Source organism: Phaseolus vulgaris, chromosome 9, assembly GCF_000499845.2.
Source record: "Phaseolus vulgaris cultivar G19833 chromosome 9, P. vulgaris v2.0, whole genome shotgun sequence".
Lineage (NCBI taxonomy): Eukaryota > Viridiplantae > Streptophyta > Magnoliopsida > Fabales > Fabaceae > Phaseolus > Phaseolus vulgaris.
Genome location: NC_023751.2, coordinates 7,302,454 through 7,322,847, shown reverse-complemented (window position 1 = coordinate 7,322,847; position 20,394 = coordinate 7,302,454). Strand labels below are relative to the sequence as shown.

Below are 20,394 nucleotides of genomic sequence, written 5' to 3'. Positions count from 1 at the left end.
GGAACCACGTGATCTAACCATTAACACCTTCATTTTAAGATTCGGATATAAAAACATCACAACAATTACTCAACTCAAACACAACTATTATTAATCAGCATTTTACAAAACCAACCAAAAATTTTCTCAAATCAGGTCGGTCGAAATCTAGATGAGTAAGGCTCTTTGAAAACGAGAAGAGTTTTTCCTGCGATAACACTCCAACTTTCAAGTTAATAAAAACATAAATATAATGGGTATAATATAAAATAGGAGTTGAGAATATTTCTTGTGTTGTTTATGAGATGTTTAAAAAATGTCTTTTTCTAGAACACAATCATATATATATATATATATATACTGAATTGTAATCTCTCCACCTTTAATCATGATTATGTCTTAATTTAGTCATTAAGGATGATTAAGTCTGATTGATTGAGATCCATTGACTTGTGCTCCCTCATAATATTAGATACACAGGTCGGGAAACAACCCATAAATAACCAAACATCGGACCAGGCTAATAACCTAACACAACTACATATTGTATTTTTCAAAATAATCAATTTCAAAATAAACACTTAAAATTAATCCCCAAACAATTATATCAGATTTTATAAATTAATGTATTTTGAATATTGCTTAACACAATTAATTCATATAGTTTGTTATGCATGTAGGTTATTATTTTATTTGGAGAGGGATAAGGTGAAAGTCGCTCTCTATTTTTGTTTTCATTTTCATTTAAAGTGACTTAATTCTACCTTTCATAAATAGCTGTAGAAAATTAAAATATGCTTTACTCTTACATTCATGAACTACAATAAACTATGCGAGAATCTTGCCCTTTGCCCCTTTTCACTCATGATTGAGCTTCCACAGTCTAGTCCTTTTTCTTTTTAAGAATGTATTTTTAGTTTTGGACCTTAGATGTGTCAGAAAATGTTTTCGATCTTAAAAAAAATTACATTCCTTCTAAATATAATTATCTTATGCTTTTAATATCAATGAATGTAATTAAATCTTATTTAAATTTCAAAATTTACAAATTAATTGACAGACCCTCACAACAAGAATTATTCATTTTAATTTTTTAAATTTATTTTATTATAAATTTTAGTTTTTAATTTTCATCTAATAAAATAAAATTAATCATTACATATTTTTTTTTTTTAAAATAAGTCCTTAAACTAAAATTATTTATGAGTAGGTCCTTTCTGTTGTAAAATGTATAAATCTGTGACGGTTTTAAAAATCATCAAAATTCAATTAAAAATAATAAAATCTAAAGTATATATGATATTCGTTTGAGAACCCAGTTATTTTTTAAAACAGTGTATAGATCTAGTAATTAATCTAATTTAATAAAATTAAATGATATTATTTTCATCCATTTTAAATTATGAATTTGACATAAATTTCAAATCCGCGTACGATAGAAATCTTGCAAGTATAAAATGCAGGTTAAACTGTGAAGATTAATTATATTATGACTCGATTAATGGCATAAAACCTACTGTATTAAACTGTGTGCCGCCATTTATAACAATGAGGGGCAGTTTTAAAATAAAATACATAAAAATATAAATTTCAAAATTTTACGAATATAAACAATTTTTATTTTAAAAGAGTTTATATTAAAAAATCGAATTTCAAAACATAATTATATATATAAAAATCAAAGAAGACACATTAAAAACGCAACTTTAATTTTTTTGAAATTATATTTATATTCGATAGTTCAATTTTTAAATTGAAATTGTTTTATTAAATATAATTTGTGTACTTTATTTTTCTACCGTCACAATGTACGGCACATATTTTTCTATGACATATTATAATATTTTTAGTATATTATACATATACAAAAGATTTATTTTCGACTAAGATATTCATAGAGTTTATATCGAGTTCATTTTAAAGTGTATTGTATATGGTTGAGAAGACCTATATGTGATTAAAATGGTTGATCGAAATCATACTAAGATCATTCCACGAGTGTAATGTACATGGTGAGAAGATATTGGATATTCCACGTCAACTAAAGATACAAATATTTTATAGTCAATAAATGAATGCAAACTTAATTTTATGAGTAAGTTTTATAATATTAAGTTAAACTTAAAGTTCAATTCATAATATGATATCATAGTAATTTAGAGTTTTTCCTAACAGAGTTTGTTGGCTAATGAGGTCATCCACTATCAAACTGTTATTTGATCATCCATTGTATAGTTCTACGCATGAGTTGATAGATCTCAACAGGAATTGGAGATCTCACTTTAACTAAAAATAAAGACATTTCATAATATGTAAGTGAGAACAAACTTCAACTTATGAATTAACTGTTGGTTATTAATCCAAATTTTATTATTATTAATTCTGATTTTATTACCCTTAAACTAATTTTAGCGTTATATTGCATTAATGGTCAGTTTGCAAGCCTTGTTAGTAGTATTTCTATTTTATTTTATAGCTTCCAGTAATTAATTTTATTATATATATATATATATATATATATGATTGAGTAAATCAGAATGAATAAGACCAGTTTACAATTTTGTGCAATTACGTTCATTTAGTTGCTACAACCTTTTGTCTTCTCTTATTTCCTTTAATCCTTCAATTAGTTCCTACAACTGGTATTAAGAACTAGTATGTTATCATGAACTCTACCCAATTACCAGTCTCTATCCTTGATGGAAAAAAATTATAATCGATGGTGTGTGCAAATGAGAGTTTTGTTTGATCATAATGAGTTATGAGATGTCGTTGAGAGTGGGGTGTCTGTATTAGTTGCTAATGCAACTGAGGCGCAACGAGTAGCGCATCGTGATCAAAAGAAGAAGGACAATAAGGCTTCGTATCTCATCCATCAAGGGATGAATGACGAGACGTTTGAGCAGCAAATAGAAGGAGCAACGATTGTCAGTGAGGCTTGGACAATTTTGTCAACCAATAAAGGTGATGATAAGATCAAAAGGCTGCGTCTTCAAACCCTAAGACGCCAATATGAAATGCTGTTGATGTTTATATAAATAAAGTAATAATAAAATCTGAATTAATAACCAACATCCTCCCTTAATTTTGATTTGGAACAACATTCCAAATTTGAGTCATGATATTGTTTTTTTCAATCGCCATTTGGGGTGTTGAATGACATCGACAAGTCTCACAGGTCCTGATTCTGCAAGAAAAGCAAAGTGAACCAAATCTCCATTATCATCAACTTCATCATCAAGATTTACTTCGCAAATCTTGAAGATGTACAGGTTGTCGTTGCTGCCTTCTTGGTCGCACCGTCATAGTTGCAATTGGAGTTGCAACTTTAGATTAAACTGCAGCTTCAGATTGAACTGCAGGTGCTTCAAGAGTGACTCCATCTTCCATATCATCGTTCAAAACATAAATATATTGTTTTTTCGAATCTATTTCAGCTGCTGCATTCCATTGCCATTCCTCATCTTCGGCAAATGTAACATCACGACTAACAATCACCTTCTTTGTCATTGGATTGTACAGTTTATATCCCCATGCTTATATCCAATGAAAATGGTCTTCTCTGCCTTATCATCCAACTTCGATCTTGCTGCCTTGGGGACATGAGCATAAGTAATTGACCCAAATACCTTCAAGTGTTGCACATTGGGTTTGAATCCACTCCATGCCTCAATCGAAGTTGTGTTAGGAACACTCCGAGTGATCTGTTTATCAAATATACCGCACATGTTACAGCCTCAGCCCAAAAATAATTTGGCATACCTTTCGCTTTAAACATGCTTCTCGCCATGTCCATGATTGTTCTATTCTTTCTCTCAGCAACTCCGTTGTGTTGAGGTGTGTAGGGACAGGTTATGTTATGCTGCACAAGTTTTTCACAATGCCTCTTGAACTCATTAGACTTGTACTCACCCCCTCCACCACTATGCACCATCTTAATTTGTCTGCCACTCTGTCTTTCAACAAATTCTTTAAATATTTTAAAGCAGTGGAATACCTCATCCTTGCTTTTCAATACATAAATTCAGGTTTTCCTTGAAAAATGATCAATAAAGGATCAATAAAGGTTAAAAAATACTTATTACCTCCAATTGATGATATGTTCATTGGGCCACAAACATCTGTATGAACAAACTCCAAAGGAAATTTTGCACGCCAAGGCTCCTTAACAAATGGTATCCGAGTCATTTCAATCCTATCCTAGCGAGTATTTGTTGGGTTTATCAGGTCACCACCCATAATATGTTATCCCACGCACGAGGTTCTATCTATCACTCTCAGCGTGAGGGTGTGTTGGAGATCCCACATCGACTAGAGATTAGAGTCTTTTATTATATATAAATGGGTGCAAACCTCACCTCATTGAACCGGTTTTATGGGATTGAGTTAGGATTAAAGTACACTTCGTAACATTAACTAAGATAATCTACATGTCATTGTGATGAATCACCAATATCATATTGAGACCATAAAAAAAATGTGAAATTCTAGTTAGTTTCTATAAAATTCTTTTATAAAATTAGTGGCATAAAAAGTGAGAAGCAATGTTTAATATTAAATTTAGGTTTGTTTAAATCATTTATTAGTTTTTTTGTTTAATCAACTTCTCAAACACTGGAATAGCAGTGTTTATAATTAAAGAATGTATCTTTTATTTTATTTTTATCATATCTCAATACACTAAACAATAAATTGTAATAGAAGAATACGAAAATATTAATGAACGATTTAACATAAATAATTTCATTCCAATTTGATATAAGAACGATTCGTAAAAAAAAAACATTCTAATGGTAAAATGCACGTGATGAAAATGGATAAAAAAATGAATAACAGTGGTGTTTTGTCTAAAGTTAGATACATTTCACCTAGGAAGTAGATAATCTAAAATCACGAGAATGGAACTGTTATATAATTTAAAAGAGTAAGCATAAAGCTTGATTCACGAGGCAATATTAGTCTTAAGATAAGTTAGTTTTAAATATAATATAGAAAATAAAGATTTGTTTGATGTCCTCCTACAATGTTCTAAATTCCCGATGGTCGTAAAGATAACCACAATATTCTTTGGACAAAACTTGGGTTGATAAAAGTTTTTGAGACACAAATATAAGTATTTGACGATCTGAATTATTTAAAAATGAATAATTGATTTACATGTCCGTGATGGAGAAAAGTAATAGGTGTGTAGTGGTAGATGTAACCTAAGATATTAATGAATTAGATTTGGATGCTGGTGTTGTTCCTTTGAATGTTTGGTGGAATTTATGAGAGTTTTAATTTGGGGGTGGTAGATCAAAGGGAACTGTTACTTACCTTCACCAAACAACTTCGGTGTGTTAACTCTTCCCACCTTACCTTTTGCCTTTCAACTCTTTCAAATTACTTTTTAATATTCTAATTTACTATCAAATTAATCCTCAACAATTCTTCACAGACTTAATAATGACATGCAATTATACAACTTTTTCCAACATTCAAAGATTCAAGTAAATTAATACCATCTTATACCCTTGAGAACCACAGTATTTGTTTTCCCCTAATTAAATAGTAAAGGTGAATGAGTGAAAAAAGTTTTATACATTTTTAATACTATTTAAAATAATATAATAATATTTTCAATTAAAAAATAAAATATTAATTTATTATAGCATAAGGCGTATGTTTTTCTGTTCACAGGAATAACCCTCGGTGAATAAGGAAAAGAAGGACAAAAGAACTTGTGTTTGAAAAATATAAAATATACTAAAAATCTTCAAATTTGGACAGACGCAACTTTTCTTATTCCGACCAAAAAGGAGTGGAGAAAAGAATAAACAAATAGAAAATAAGCACAGTGTGCAGCATAATAAATTAGATTTTTTTTATATTTATTATGATTTTTTTTTCTCAAACACTTGCAATGATGAATTATGAAGTTGTTATAGATTTTTTATTCAAATTTTAATATTTCATAATATGAATAGAATAAAATAATGTCATAATAAAAATACATTTGTTTTCTGTACTGGTATGGGCGAGACCGATTCCTGATCTCCCTGTCTGAGACCCACTTGGTTGACCGAGACCTGGTGAGAAAATCTGGTCGAGACCCAGGAGACTCGGCCGAGACGACGAGGCCGACGGTCTACCTGGTCGAGACCTTGGAAGACTTGGCCGAAACGATCGAGACCGGGAAAACCTGGCTGGTGGCCAACCCATATTACCGTTAATGCTAAAACCAAGGTCAGTGAAGTTAATCCGTCATTAAGAATTAGGTAATACAACCCTAAGCGGTATCCACTCTGATAAACGGGCCCAGATAGGCCTATTAGAATAATATAAATAGCACACATCCCAAGGAGTAAGATATGTCATTTATTATTGTTCACATACCTGATAGCTGACCACCCGCTTTACTGACTTGAGCGTCGGAGTGCCTTCGCAGGTACCCCACCATCCGGTGTTCACCCGAGACCGAGCGCCGAAGGAGTAGGAGAAGGACGAGAAAAATCTCAGTTCACTATCCATCAACCTGACCGACCAAAGGAAGGAGAAGAAGACTTCAATAGTTTTCTAGGTCTCATATCCCCTAGTAGGTACATTTTCAATCGTTAAACAATTTTTCTTTTTATTATTGTATTTTTTCCTTATTTATTTTCTCTAAGTTCAAACGGGCATAAAATGCGACAAGGAATTAAAATAAAAAACTAAAAATATGTTTTTCTTAAATTTCATTCTCTGGATCATCTCTTCTTCTTTTACATGTCAAATGACATCGACATTCGTGTATTTTAAATTTTATCGATCACTACATATGTATGGTTCCTCTTGATTTGGGCTTACTGGATCTGTTCCCATAAGTGTTAGACAAATATTTTTTTACCATATTTCCAGACTAGTATATGGAAGTTCTAAAATACTATTTGTAATACAATTTTTTAAATCTCTTTAGGTTATTGAAATCTTAGTCGAAAACTAAAAATAAATAAATCATATGGTTGAAGTTACTTTATCGAATTCACTAACTACAAAACAATGATATTATTGTTTTCTAAGAGTAAATAAACGATTTAATGTGGACATAGAAGGACGGAAATGATGTATACGTTCTGACTTTTTGAAAAGGGGTTAGAAAATAAATATTTTTTTAAAATTTGTTATAGAGTTTCTATCCTTATTTTTCTTTTCATTATTATATTTTTCTTTTTTAGTTTTATGTTAGTAACAACAAATCAAAATTAGTGATTCACAAGAATGATGACGTAATTTATTTAAGGTACAAGGTTAACTTGACATAATTGTTGATGTGGGCATCGACGGAGAGGATGAATGCGTTGTGAACATTTTTGCGAAGAAGAAAAAAAAGGATTAGAAAATAAATATTTTCTTTAGGTTTGTTACGGAGTTTCTTATCTTATTATTCTTTTTTTTTCTTTTCATTATTATATTTCTCTTTTTTAGTTTTATGTTAGTAACAACAAATCAAAATTAGTGATTCACCGGAATCATGACGTAATTGTTTTAAGGTACGAAGTTATCTTGACGTCATTGTTGATGTGGGCATCTACGGAGACACGATGAATGTGTTTTGAATACAACAATCTTGCGCAGAGGAAGAAAAAAATTAGAAAATAAATATTTTCTTAAGGTTTGTTATGGAGTTTCTCATCTTATTCTTCTTCTTCTTCCTTTTCATTATTATATTTCTCTTTTTTAGTTTTATGTTAGTAACAACAAATCAAAACTGGTTATGTTTACTGTGTTATAAATTTAAATTTGTTTAATATATTTTTTACTGCAACTTAATTATTAAAATAATAGGTTGAAACTCATAAATGACGAGAGAAAATATTTCTATCTTATTTTTACATAATAATATACAATATAGTAATAATAATAAAAAATGCAGATGCATAGACTTTTTAGCGCATGTGTCTCCGCTAGTATTAATAATAACAATATTAATATTAATATTAATGATAATACTAATATTAATATTAATAATAATGTTATTAATATTTATAGTATTTAATAATATTAATAATAATAATAAGTATAATAAAAATTATAATATGACAAAAGAACTTGTCTAGTGTAGTGGTTAAAGTTTTTAAAATATATAATAATTATGATAACATATATAATAATTATAATAAATAATAATTGTAGATAATAATTGAAAATAATAAAAAAATATAAAAAATAATAATGAAATTTTTAAAAAATAAAATTTGCTGCATACAGATTTATAGTCTTAGATACAAATTTGGGTTGTATGTAATTCCAATTTTTCTTGTAGTGTCAAGTAACTTAACCAATTCATACGTTAAAAAAACAGAACAACTCGACCATTTAAAAAAATAAGGCAAGGATGCCAATAAAATCGAACATACAAAAACTTATGTTGTTTGGTGTTCTTATTCTTTTTGTTGGAAATATAATTTGAATCATTATAAGATTTATTAATGATATATCAAATAGTTTAAAGGTTGTAAAAATTACGTGCTTGATATATTCAATGAAATTTTTAGTTTAATAATTATATCATTGAAATTTTATATATAGAGTTCATTAAATAAACTAACATTATCAAGAATCACTCTTAAGATGATCATGATTAATAGCATCACTATGCTACTTGACATCTTAGTTAGGCTGACACCTAAAGTAACAATAATAATTCGCCATCACATAAAAGAAGTATATTTAAAAATAAAAATAAAATACAAAAATATGGGGTGATTAGACCAAAACCCATATGTTAATAAAAACGATACATATGTAGACTATAACTATTAATAAAAAATTCTAAGAACATAATAGATGGAAACCTATTATACCAATGAAAGGATTCTCTATAAATAAATCATAAATTAGTCAATTTATCAACACACGCATTCCCTTAACAAAAAATAAGACATGTTTATATGAATTTAAAATACTATTTTTTTTTGTTACTTATTGAAGAGATTACAAAGATAGAAAAAAGACGTTGACACTCATAAAAAAAATACTCCCAACTAACAACCAACTTTAATAATATATTAAGATTTTAAATTAAAAAATAAATGAATGTTTTTGTATGTCAAATGAACGTATTTTTGTGTATATGAGAATAGGAAAAAGTTGTTATCACTGCACACAGTAAAAACATTTACTGTGTACAGTGTCAAGGTATCAGGGTCCACGAGAATATCGCCACTCTTACAAAGAGGAGGAAGGGAGAACGCCTTGCGTTGCATGAATATTTAAAATAATAAAAACAACTAAATGTCTTGAGCAGAAAATATACTTAGTCACCATGTTAATTGATATTCTAGACACTTTCCATAGTAAAATTTCAGTATCCACTGTTTAATTTTCAAATTTAATGTTTTAAATAAAGGTTCTTTCATCGATGAGATATTCTGTTGTTGTGTAATTAAGCTGAGTTCATTAATTGTTTGAAGCTCCATACACGAGAGAACAGAAAGCACCAGCAGTTCAATTCTTATTGGAAAATGATTATTTGACACCTCCAAACCGTTTGCTCCAATTTACACCTGTGTGACGTGGAGGAATGGATGATGTGGCATGAGCACTTTTGGTATTTTTGGTAAAAGCAACGTGGCATGTGATCTGAAAAGGGGGAAGAGTGTATTAGGGTTTGAAATTCAAATTTCCCGCAAGCATAGGAACGTGTAGAGATAGACGAACGGTGACTTCGGTGACGAAGTTGTGTACGGTGACGGTGGAGAGGGAAAAGGTGCGAACTGACGGTGACGGCGGAGTAGTGCGAACTGACGGCGGAGTAGTGCGAAGTGACGGTGGTGTGCGAAACGCTGCGAGGAAGGAGGAGAAGGTGGTTTGCGAAACGCTACGAGGAAGGAGGAGAAGGTAAGTGTGTTTATTTTGGTGTAGTGATTGACCAAATTTGACTGCTATAGTGGATGTATTTGAGATTGTGCATGCATAACAAGAACCTGTTAAAAAAGCATCATCTGTTTATCCAGAAATTTAAAGTTAAAAATTCAATGTGTAGGTAATTTCTTCTTTTTTTTCATAGACAAGATGATAGGTAATCCTGGGAACTGAATCTGTATAGGGTGTGTGACTGTGAAGGATTTTGGATTGATGTTCTATTTCGTTGGCTGACGTTCGAAATTGATATACTGATATAGCATGATGTGGTGTTCATTGGAACCCTGGTAGTGAAAGTGGGGACCCATGTGTTAATTAGTGGGGACCCATGAGTAACTTTGTGCTTGCTCATTGGCTTCAATTATTATTTTTTATTCCTGGAACTAGAACTGAATATTGTGTGTAGTTGAGACAAAGTTGGATGATATAAATGTTAATTGGCTGGGTTTTAGCATGATGTGGTGGTCATTGGAACCCTTATAATGTAAGTGGGGACCCATGTGTTAATAAGTGGAGACCCATGAGTAATTTTCTGCATGTTCATTGTCTTCAAATATTTTTTTGGATTCCTGTAAATGGAAGTGAATGTTGTGTGTAAGTGAGACATAGTTGCAGTGTATGAATGTTAATTGGGTGGGTTTTACCATGATGTGGTGGTCATAGAAATCCTAATACTGTAAGTGGGGACCCATGTGTTAATAAGTGGGGACCCGTGAATAACTTTCTGCATGGTTATGGCTTTCATGTTGCTTTTTCTCACTGCAACTGCATGCATGCAGGGGTGGAGATTACAATAATTTCATGACCAACCTAATTGTCATTCAATTCTACGAAATTCAATGCAACAAATTTAAAATGATTATATTTTGAAGACATCATGGTTATCATTTTGTTCAATACCCAAGGTACAACCAAGTGGTGCAAGAATGGTTTTTATATAACCATCTATTCAAACAAAGAAGACATGAAATTGATTGTAACTTAAACTTGCAATACAACAAATATTATCAATACATATAGGAATGTATCCCATGTACGATGTTCAAATAGTGAGGAGTTGTGATGCACCAAAAATGCCAAAAATGATAAAGGTTCTCTTCTATGTCATATAAAACACTTCCTTGTGTGCAAAAAGTTGTGGTTCCTTCATTACAACCTGCAACCAAAGAATGAATTTAACTTATATGAACAAATTGATATCTATAGAACATTTGTTGGGTTTAAGGTCACAAACCTAAACAACTCTGATGCATTTGATTCTTGAGATATTGGTAAATTAGTTTGGACTGAGTTCAACAGTGAAAGAAAGCCAACAGACCCCGTACTTGACACCTACAATTTAATTCGTACTAATTAAACAAAACAAGAAGTTCCAAACGTGAAAATAGTGAAGAAGTACAACAACAATTTTGATGATTCAGAATTTTCCACATAAACCATTTTGATTTTTTTTACACTTTGCTTCTATTAGTAAAGTGAATAGCTATAAACAAAACCTTATATTAATAGCAAATAAGCATATCCACTCATCCATTCATTCTTGAAAAGATTACAAAATGATCGTTTGATAACGGAAATCAACCAAACCAAAATAAGGCAAACCCTAAACCAAACCAAAATACATACCTAACGGCAACGCTCGTCTTTAAAGCTTTTGTCTCCCTTCAATAATCGCCACGCTTGTTTACCGGCCAATCAAAAACCCTATCCGTCGCGCCCAATCCAAAATCCTACCAATCGAAAACCCTAGCAATCGAAAACGCAAATTCGAACCTGTTTTTTCGCAATGAAGAGCAAAGGCAACAAAGTCCCTTCGCAATCCACAACACTACCTTTCAAATGCACAACTCAATGGAAGAACAAATCCTTTTTTCGAACGCACTCCCTCTCCCTTTCAAAAACCCTTTTTCGAACTCACTCCTTCTCCCTTTCAGAAACTCACACACCTTCCAAATGGGATTTATTTTGGTTTTTTTTTCCAACTCAGCAACTGGACCCACACACTCTTTCCTTAATATTAAAAGTGCCACGTCAGCCGGATGTAATTTGGAGCAACCTCAACAGAGGTGTCAAAATATTGGTACTCATTCTTATTTCCTATCTCCTAAAAAGGTGCAAACCTAACACCAGTCCACCATCACTCCTCCATGAATCGGTTATAAATTTTAGCATGCAGAAGTAAGGGTATGAGCAGAAAATGACTTGTTTGAGTATACAGTTCAGAAGCCTCATGCAGTTTGTATTGCGTACCCAGCTCAAGGCCACAACTCCAATGCTCAAGCTAGCAAAACTTCTCCATTTCAGTGGTTTTCACATAACTATCGTTATTTTACTTTGAAACCATCCCATGATAGCATACCAGAGTCTGCTGTGGACGCCACACAGGATTACACCGGGTGATTCCCTTCGAAGAACATGTTTGTTCCAGTTAAGAACCTCCCTGCAATACTTAACAACTCCAAACATGTCCCTGGCATAGTTTCTAACTGTGCCACGACCTTCACCTTAATTGCTGTCAGGGAACCAGGCATCCCATGATGTCCTTTTTTTGACTATAAAAGCTTGTAGGTTCATGTGTTTCCTTCGCTCTGGTCAACTTGATCAACAGAAGGGGCATGTCACTATATTAATTTTTGTTCCTGTAGGATACGTACTTGATATATGTTATTAGGTTTATGTTTGAAAGAGGGTTTTTAGAATCGATTTTTATTAAAATAATTTTGAAGTGAAATGATTTATATACATTTTTATTTTGAACATAGGTTGATCTGGAAGTATAATTTAAAACTTAGAATCGATTCCTTAAAGTGGGAGCAACACATGTGAATAATTGTTTTATATAACGAGAGTACAGACATGCACTCAATACATTACATTCCTTTGCTTGCAGACATGAGTTATATAGCAAATGAGTATTTGGAGACCACCATTAATTGGGTACCTGGCATCAAAGAAATTTTATTGAGAGATTTTCCCCAGTTTCTTCAGAACCCACACGACATTATCCTGCAGTTTTGCAGGAGGAGTGTGGGAGAGCTAAGCATGCTTCTGCAATCATTTTGAACACATTGAAGTTTTAGAGTATGATGTTTTGGAGGTACTTTCGTCCATTATTCCTCCTCAGTGGTCCCTTAACTTTACTCATGAAACCTGTCAGAAATGAGGACCTGATCACAATTGGGTCGAACCTTCGGAAGGAAGATAGAGTGTCGAGAATGGCTTGACGCCAATGAAGCCAAGTCAGTATTACGTGAACTTTGGGAGCATAACAGTCATGACGAGTAATCAATTGATTGAGTTTGGTTGGGGACTTGTTAACAGTGGCAAAACCTTTTTTTTTTTTTGCGTCATTATACCTCTTGTGGCAGGTGAAAACGCGGTTCTTCATGGTGAGTTTGTGTCAGAGACAAAAAATAGAGGCCTATAATCAGGTTGGTGGCCAAGAGAAATGGTGGCTCACCCCGTAGTTGGAGGGTTCTTAACACAGTGGTTGGAATTCAAATATTGAGAGTTTGTGCAATAGAGTGCCAATGATATGTGGCCCTTCTTTGCGGAGCAACCAACAAATTTGTGGATGAATGAGATGTTGGATTGCAGATAGAAGGTGATTAAGAGGGTAATTGAGAGGGTTGTGAGGGAGTTCAGGGAGGGACAGAAGGGGAAAGAGTTGACCAAGAAAGCCTTGGAATGGAAGGAACTGGCAGAAGGTGCATCCATTCACAAAGATGGCTCTTCATTTATGAATTGTTGGAAACATGGTTCATCAGTTCTTTTGAGTGTATTAAGTTTCGTGCTATTGGGTCGGGCCTTTATCCTCTTGTTTCTTTTTCTTCATTATGTTTTTTCCTGGGCAAATTCTTCTCCATGCACCTCCACTGCTTCTTCTTGTACCTCCATATAATTTGTAAATATAAATGTACCCTCCTTTTTTTAAATGAATACTAGATGGTCACTCCGAAGATATAACTTTGTAGATTAATGAAAGTTAGTAAATATAATTTTAGTTTTTTAAAACTCATATTTTCAATTTCTCATTATTACGCATGTAAAAAAATTAATATTAATTCTTCATTTATTTTACTTTAGTTTTGAAATCTTTCTAATTTATCATCCTTATCAATAGTCTTTTTTCTCTCTTACAATATTCTGCATTTGGATACTAGGGTGGTCATGTATGGAAAAAAATATTAGATTTAAAATTTATATCCATTTTAATTAGATGAAATTTGTTTGGATTTTTTTAAAATCCATTTAAAGAGAATTAAATCTAGATTAAATTTATTTATTTTATTAGATTAAATTTAATTTGTCAATTACATTAAATCCATTTCGATAAGGATACAAACTAATTTGACTTGACTGGGACTAAGCCGACTCAACCTGGACGCGGATGAACTCGGCTCAACATCAACCTGGGTCCGGACGGCTCGACATCGGCCCAGACCCGAATGACTCGACATCGGTTCGGGCTGAGACGACTCGACATCAGTCCGGACCCGGACGACTCGATATCGGCCTGGACCTGAATGACTCAACATCGGCCCAGACCCGAAGAACTCCACGTCGACCCAGGTTCGCTCGACTCGACATCGGTTTGGGCCCGGACAACTCGACATCTGCCTGAGCCCGAACGACTCAACATCGGCCCAGCCCCGGACGACTCAACATCAGCCAGGCCCGAAGAACTTGACATTGACCTGGGCCTGCTCGACTCAACATCGACCTGGGTCTGCTCGACTCAACATCGGCCTGGGCCTGCTCAACTCGACATCGACCCATGACAGACGATTTAACATCGGCTTGGGCCCAGACGACTCGACATCAGCATGGGCTCGCATGACTCAACATAGGCCCGGGTCTAGACGACACGACATCGTCTAGGGCCCGAACGACTCGACATCGATCCAAGCTCGGGTCTGGACGACTCGACATCGTCCCAAGCCCGAACGACTCAACATCGGTCCGGGCCTGGACGGCTCAACATCGGCCTGGGCCCGCTCGTCTCGACATCGGCCCGAGCTCGCTCAACTCAGATAGGTCTGGGCTCGGACGAATCGACATCAACTTGAGCCCGAACGACTTGACATCGCTGGGCCGCTCGGCTCGACATCGGTTTGGGACCGCTCAACTAGACATCGGCCCAGGCCCAAACAACTCGACATTGGCCTGGCTTGCTAGGCTCGACTTCGACCCATGCCTACTCGGCTCGACATCGACCCAAGATTGCCCGACTCAACATAGGCCCATGCTCGGGCCCGCTCGACTTGACATCGGTCTGGGTCCACTTGGCTCGACATGGGCCCTGATCTGCTCGACTAGATATCGACCCTATTCCGCTTGGCTCAATATTGGCCGGGCCTGCGCGGCTCGACATTGGCCCGGGCCTGCTTGGCTTGACATTGGCCCGGGCCCGCTCGGCTCGACATTGGCCCGGACCCGCTCGGCTCGACATTGGCCCGGGCCCGCTCTGCTCGACATCGACCCAAACCTGCTCGGCTCGACATCAACCCTAGCCCGATCGTCTAGATATCTACCTGAGCTCGCTCGAATCAATATCGAAATCGAAAGACTCAGCTCGACATGGGCTGGACCGGCTCGACTAGACATGGGCATGGGCCAACTCGACTCAATATCGGACCCAGCCGACTTGGGTCAACTAAATATCGGCGAGTCAGCTCGGCTTAGCTTAGGGTTGACTTGGCTCGACTTTGGCTCAAAATGATTTGGCTCGAATTTGGCCCATACCGACACAATTTGACTTGGGCCCGGACGAGTCAGGTCGACGTGGACTTGGGCTGACTTTGCTCAACCTGGGCCCGAATCGTCTTGACTCAACCTGGATCGGACCAAGTCAAAATCTAACCCAAAATACAATTTAAATAATCCAAAAATGTATCCAATCTATATCTAATCCATATTCATTCCATATCCATTCAATTAAATGGATTGGATTTAAAATCCAAAAATATAAATTTAGATTTAAGATAAATTCATTGAATTTTGTAATTTAGATTTTTTTCCCATTGGTAATCCATCGATACTAAAGCTTTTTAAATCTGAAGAAAAATAAATTCAAAGTGATGAAGGACTGTATCACTTTTAACATATCTTGAAATAATTTGTCTCTTCTCTATATTTGAATTTTTTAATTAATTATAAAATAAAAATATAATGCCATGCAACACCATAATAAATATTGACAGCGTAAACAATGCCGAAAAATAGGCAAAAAAATATATTCCAAGATCAGTAATATTGGTTTATTTATCCTGATATTTTTCCAATTGTAAACAACAACCCAATTTTACGTCCAACAGTTCCAAAATCACGTTATTTGTTGGATTTCAGAATACACATTCACTGCTCCAGAATTCGTACAAAGCATCATGAAGTCACTCTCATTCAATCAACAATAGTATTAAAATAATTTTACAAAAGCAGACGAATGTAAATTGGAGAAACAATTGACGCACAAAATACAGTGAACCAGAGGAATTTAACAGCACTAATTCTTATTCACTCAAAAAAAATTGCTTTAAAATGAAACATTTTCACAAACAAGTTCGGTGCAGGTTCAAGCAACATCACCAAGTCAATGTAATTTTCCAATCACCAACAAAATTTAGAAATTAGAGAGACACATAACCTGTTCGAGGAATTATCTCAACCTTATGCAAAGTGCTGCATCGGCTCACATGTGCTCCAAATTCGCTACACATTGATTCTGAATTCAAGAACAATTGCACCGAAAAATGTTCTTCGCACAGTCTTCAACTATTAATGACGAAAATTGCAAAACTTGAACTGATTCTAATTGGAGTGTAGTGGATGCTTTGAAGATTACCGAATGCACTGTTGTTAGAGTCACATGCTGAAATTACAATCACAAGCTCACCGTAAACCTCCCTGTTCTGCGTTTTGAGAAGATAAAACTAAGCGTGCCATTTTCCATTCACCTATCTTGCCGGAAATCGCACAACCTTCGTTCTCCTTTCAACACCGCACCGCGGTAAGGTTTTCCGATCACATGAATTCAATAAAGATCAAGAAATTGAGGAAGCAGTTACACAACGGAATGCTGAATCGGAAAAGAGAATAACAAAAATCACTTACAAAATCGATTTAAGTCGCCGGAAAAAGCTAACCTCTGTTCGCAATCTACAAGAAAATCGATTCTGATTTTCCGATTGACACCGCATGTTCCTCCGATTACACTTCGCCAACTCGCTCCAAGAAAACGAAGCAATGTTAACGCACGCACGGAAAACACCAACAATAGATGCCCACAGATGATCCGGTCACCTATCTCATCGAAAAACACCTTTTCGATCGTCGGTCAACACCGTTTCAGTCGCTGATCAACATTGCACCATTCCGCTCTCTCCAATAAATGAAGCACAAAAATGCAGTTGTTTGATTCGTAAAATGAAAATTCCAAAACAGATTGAAATTGCTATTTACACTACCAGATGACAGCTATCATTAGTTAGAATATACTTTCATCATATTTACATGTATACCGCCAAGTTATTTTTTTTTATGATGAATGGATAAAAATATAACTATCATAAAATAAGATATTAGGTTTGTTAACTCAAATAAAAAAATATTTTTATATTTACAAATTTTTGAATTAGAATCATTTCAATAAATGTTATTTTTTCATTAATATGATCTATAAGATTGTAATTTTATTTATTTTTAATATTTATATTTATTTAAATTAGCATCGATTTAAAGATGATAAATCATCACACAATTTTTCTCTTTCAAAATTTATATAAATTTCGTCATACTCATCTCATTCATCCACATTTATATCTTCATCCATATCTCTATCATCCACACATGTTTCCTTCGTCTTCATTTTTTTTTTAATTCTTTCATTCACACTCATCTGTTTCATCTATACTTATCTCTTTCATGAAAAGCAATATCCTTCATCCACTATAATTTTTTTTTCTATATTATTTTTAAAATTATTGTTATTATCATCAACTAAATTGATATAGTTTAATTACTATTAAAAATATATTTTATTTAATTGATGTTAAATTAAACAAGTTTTAAAATAAAAAAATATTTTTACACTAAATTATTTTAATTAAAAATTAATATTAAATAAGTGTCAAATCACTTTTAAAGTTGATTTTCAAAAAGATGATAATAATTTTTAAATTGATATTTAATTATTAATTTATTAATAAAGTTTTAGTTACTAATTATTTATATTTAAAATTATTCTAAATTAATTATTGACCATTTAAATATTAATAATATTTTAATATAATAATATTTAATTTAATTAATATAATAATTAATTATTTTTAGTATCTAAATTTAGTTATTACTACATTATTTTTTCTATAATGAACTCTTATTTTTAAAAGGTACTAAAGAAACTTAAAAGAGATAGAGTTTATAGGTGTAGGTTTGTTGGAAATGTACGTGGAAAGAGGGAATAAAAGATGTGATAGAGGACGTATAAATATCTAAATGCATGAATTTTAACATTCTAGTGGTTTCTGATAGATTGCTAAATATTAGAGGCTGAGATATACGAAAGTGGACCTCGAAGAATTGGAAGTGACCATGGACAGGAATAATGCAGTGGAATGAAAGGACTTTCGTGGACGCGTTCGTGTGAAACAAAATAGACAAAAGTAAGTAGATTAAAAAAATTGTCTACAAAATAAATAAAAAGTAAAAAATGAATTATTTTTTAAATTATTTAATTTCAAAATAGATATTATTGTTAATACTTTCGTTAGTAATGTTTTTAATTTTATTATTATAAGAAAATAAAAACTCTGAAAAAGAAAAAGAGAAAAAAAAGCAGCAAGAAGCTATCAACTACGGCTAGGGCTTCTCACAATTCAATATGGAACAAATTATAAATTAAAACAAAGTTTTTTCATAACATAATCAATGACAATTTCAGGGTTAATTCTGTCACTCTTTGCATCATTACTGATCTAAATTAATGTAAATTTTAATTTTTAAGTTTTAATAGAGTAAAAAAATGATATTGTCAATTAATAACTACTGTAAAAAAAATATTAACTTTGTTATATATAATAGTTATTATGATTATACGACGGCAAAAAAAAATATCCTTCACATCACCGCTCATAAAAGATTTTCTTAAAAAAAATATACTTTCTACATTTTAAAAAGATGAAATTACAAGTTCATTCTTTTCTACATCAAAGAATTGGCCAATTATATTAAAGAAGTTGATAAAAAAAATGTTATTAAAAACATATTTTTTATAATTGATAGCTGAAAATGATATGAATTCAATGGAAACAGTAGTAAAAAAACCATTAAAATGTGGTCTAGAAGTTACAATATGGGCAAATAGTTTTTCTCGAAACTATAACTCATTTAACTACTATTACATAGGGTTATTTTAATAAAAATGGAGCAATTTTAAAAGTTTTTTACTGAATCTAGACGCATTTTTTTTTAAATTATTGAAATGATAAAGTAGTGATAACATGAGATTACTTTGTTTGTGACCATGAGGGTTACACAAATATATTTTCTTAGTATATTTCCACACTAGCGTATGGAAGGTATAGAATACCCTTTGCAAGACAATTTTTTAAATCTCATTATGTTATTGAAATTTTACTCGAAAGCTAAATATAAATAAATTACACATGGTTAAAGTTACTTTGTTATAAATTCATTAACTAGAAAACAATGATATTATTATTTTTTACCAATAAACAATAATATTATTGAGATCATCAAGTCACGGTGACACAATTTTGATTAGAGGAGAATGAAGTTATATCAAAATGACACGGTGAAAAAAAAATATGATATAATATTGAAGTAAATAAAAGTTGTGTTAATATAACACAACAATAACGATTTAAACTGAAGTCTTTATTTCATTCAATTTTTTAACAAAATTTTGATAAATTGACACAACTTCTTCATCTTAGTAATTTTAAAAAAATCTGTCTCATTTTTCTATAATTTTTTTTAAAAAAATGATCTCAGTTTAGTAAAAAAAAGTCATTACATTGACGTTTCCCTTATTTATAAATACTGTAAAAAAAACAATGGAGAAATTCACATCCTAATAAACAATTAAAATGCGTGTTTGATTTCTCATCCAATATAAACCAATAATCATATTTTTGAAGTAATATATACTAAGTTATGCGTATTGAGCTTGGAAATTCACACGAACGTGCGTTATGAAAGCGGAATAAACACACTAACAGCGAGTGTAAATATCTACACGAAATACGTGATAAAATGGAAAATGAATGAAAAATACTAAAAAGAAGTTATATTTGAGTATGGTTTTATTATGGATTCTCCCTTGTTTCATTTTATACACATATGTTGTAGAACATGAGTAGTTGATTGACCAAGACTGAATAGATGGCAAAGATTCATTAATTAATTCCACTTTTCACACTTTTGAGTTGTACGACCAACATGTGTGTGGATGTAATCTTTAATATAAAATTGAAAATCCTTAAAGAAAAGGAAAAGAGAATGAAGATAATA

General features: G+C 32.6%; 1 long non-coding RNA gene and 1 pseudogene across 2 annotated transcripts; one reads left to right on the top strand and one right to left on the bottom strand.

The window, feature by feature from the left end:
• The first annotated feature begins 12,753 nt into the window (after nucleotides 1–12,753).
• Nucleotides 12,754–13,807, top strand: LOC137822515 (7-deoxyloganetin glucosyltransferase-like; annotated as a pseudogene).
• Nucleotides 13,808–16,352: 2,545 nt separating this feature from the next.
• On the bottom strand, nucleotides 16,353–17,330 carry LOC137822516 (uncharacterized). Of its 2 annotated transcripts, none has more exons than XR_011082931.1 (2): nucleotides 16,975–17,330; nucleotides 16,353–16,851 (listed from the first exon to the last, which is right to left on the bottom strand). It is a non-coding gene; the product is annotated as an uncharacterized lncRNA (long non-coding RNA). The 2 variants fall into 2 exon arrangements; XR_011082932.1 differs by having other exon boundaries at nucleotides 17,007–17,288.
• Between the last annotated feature and the right edge of the window lie 3,064 nt (nucleotides 17,331–20,394).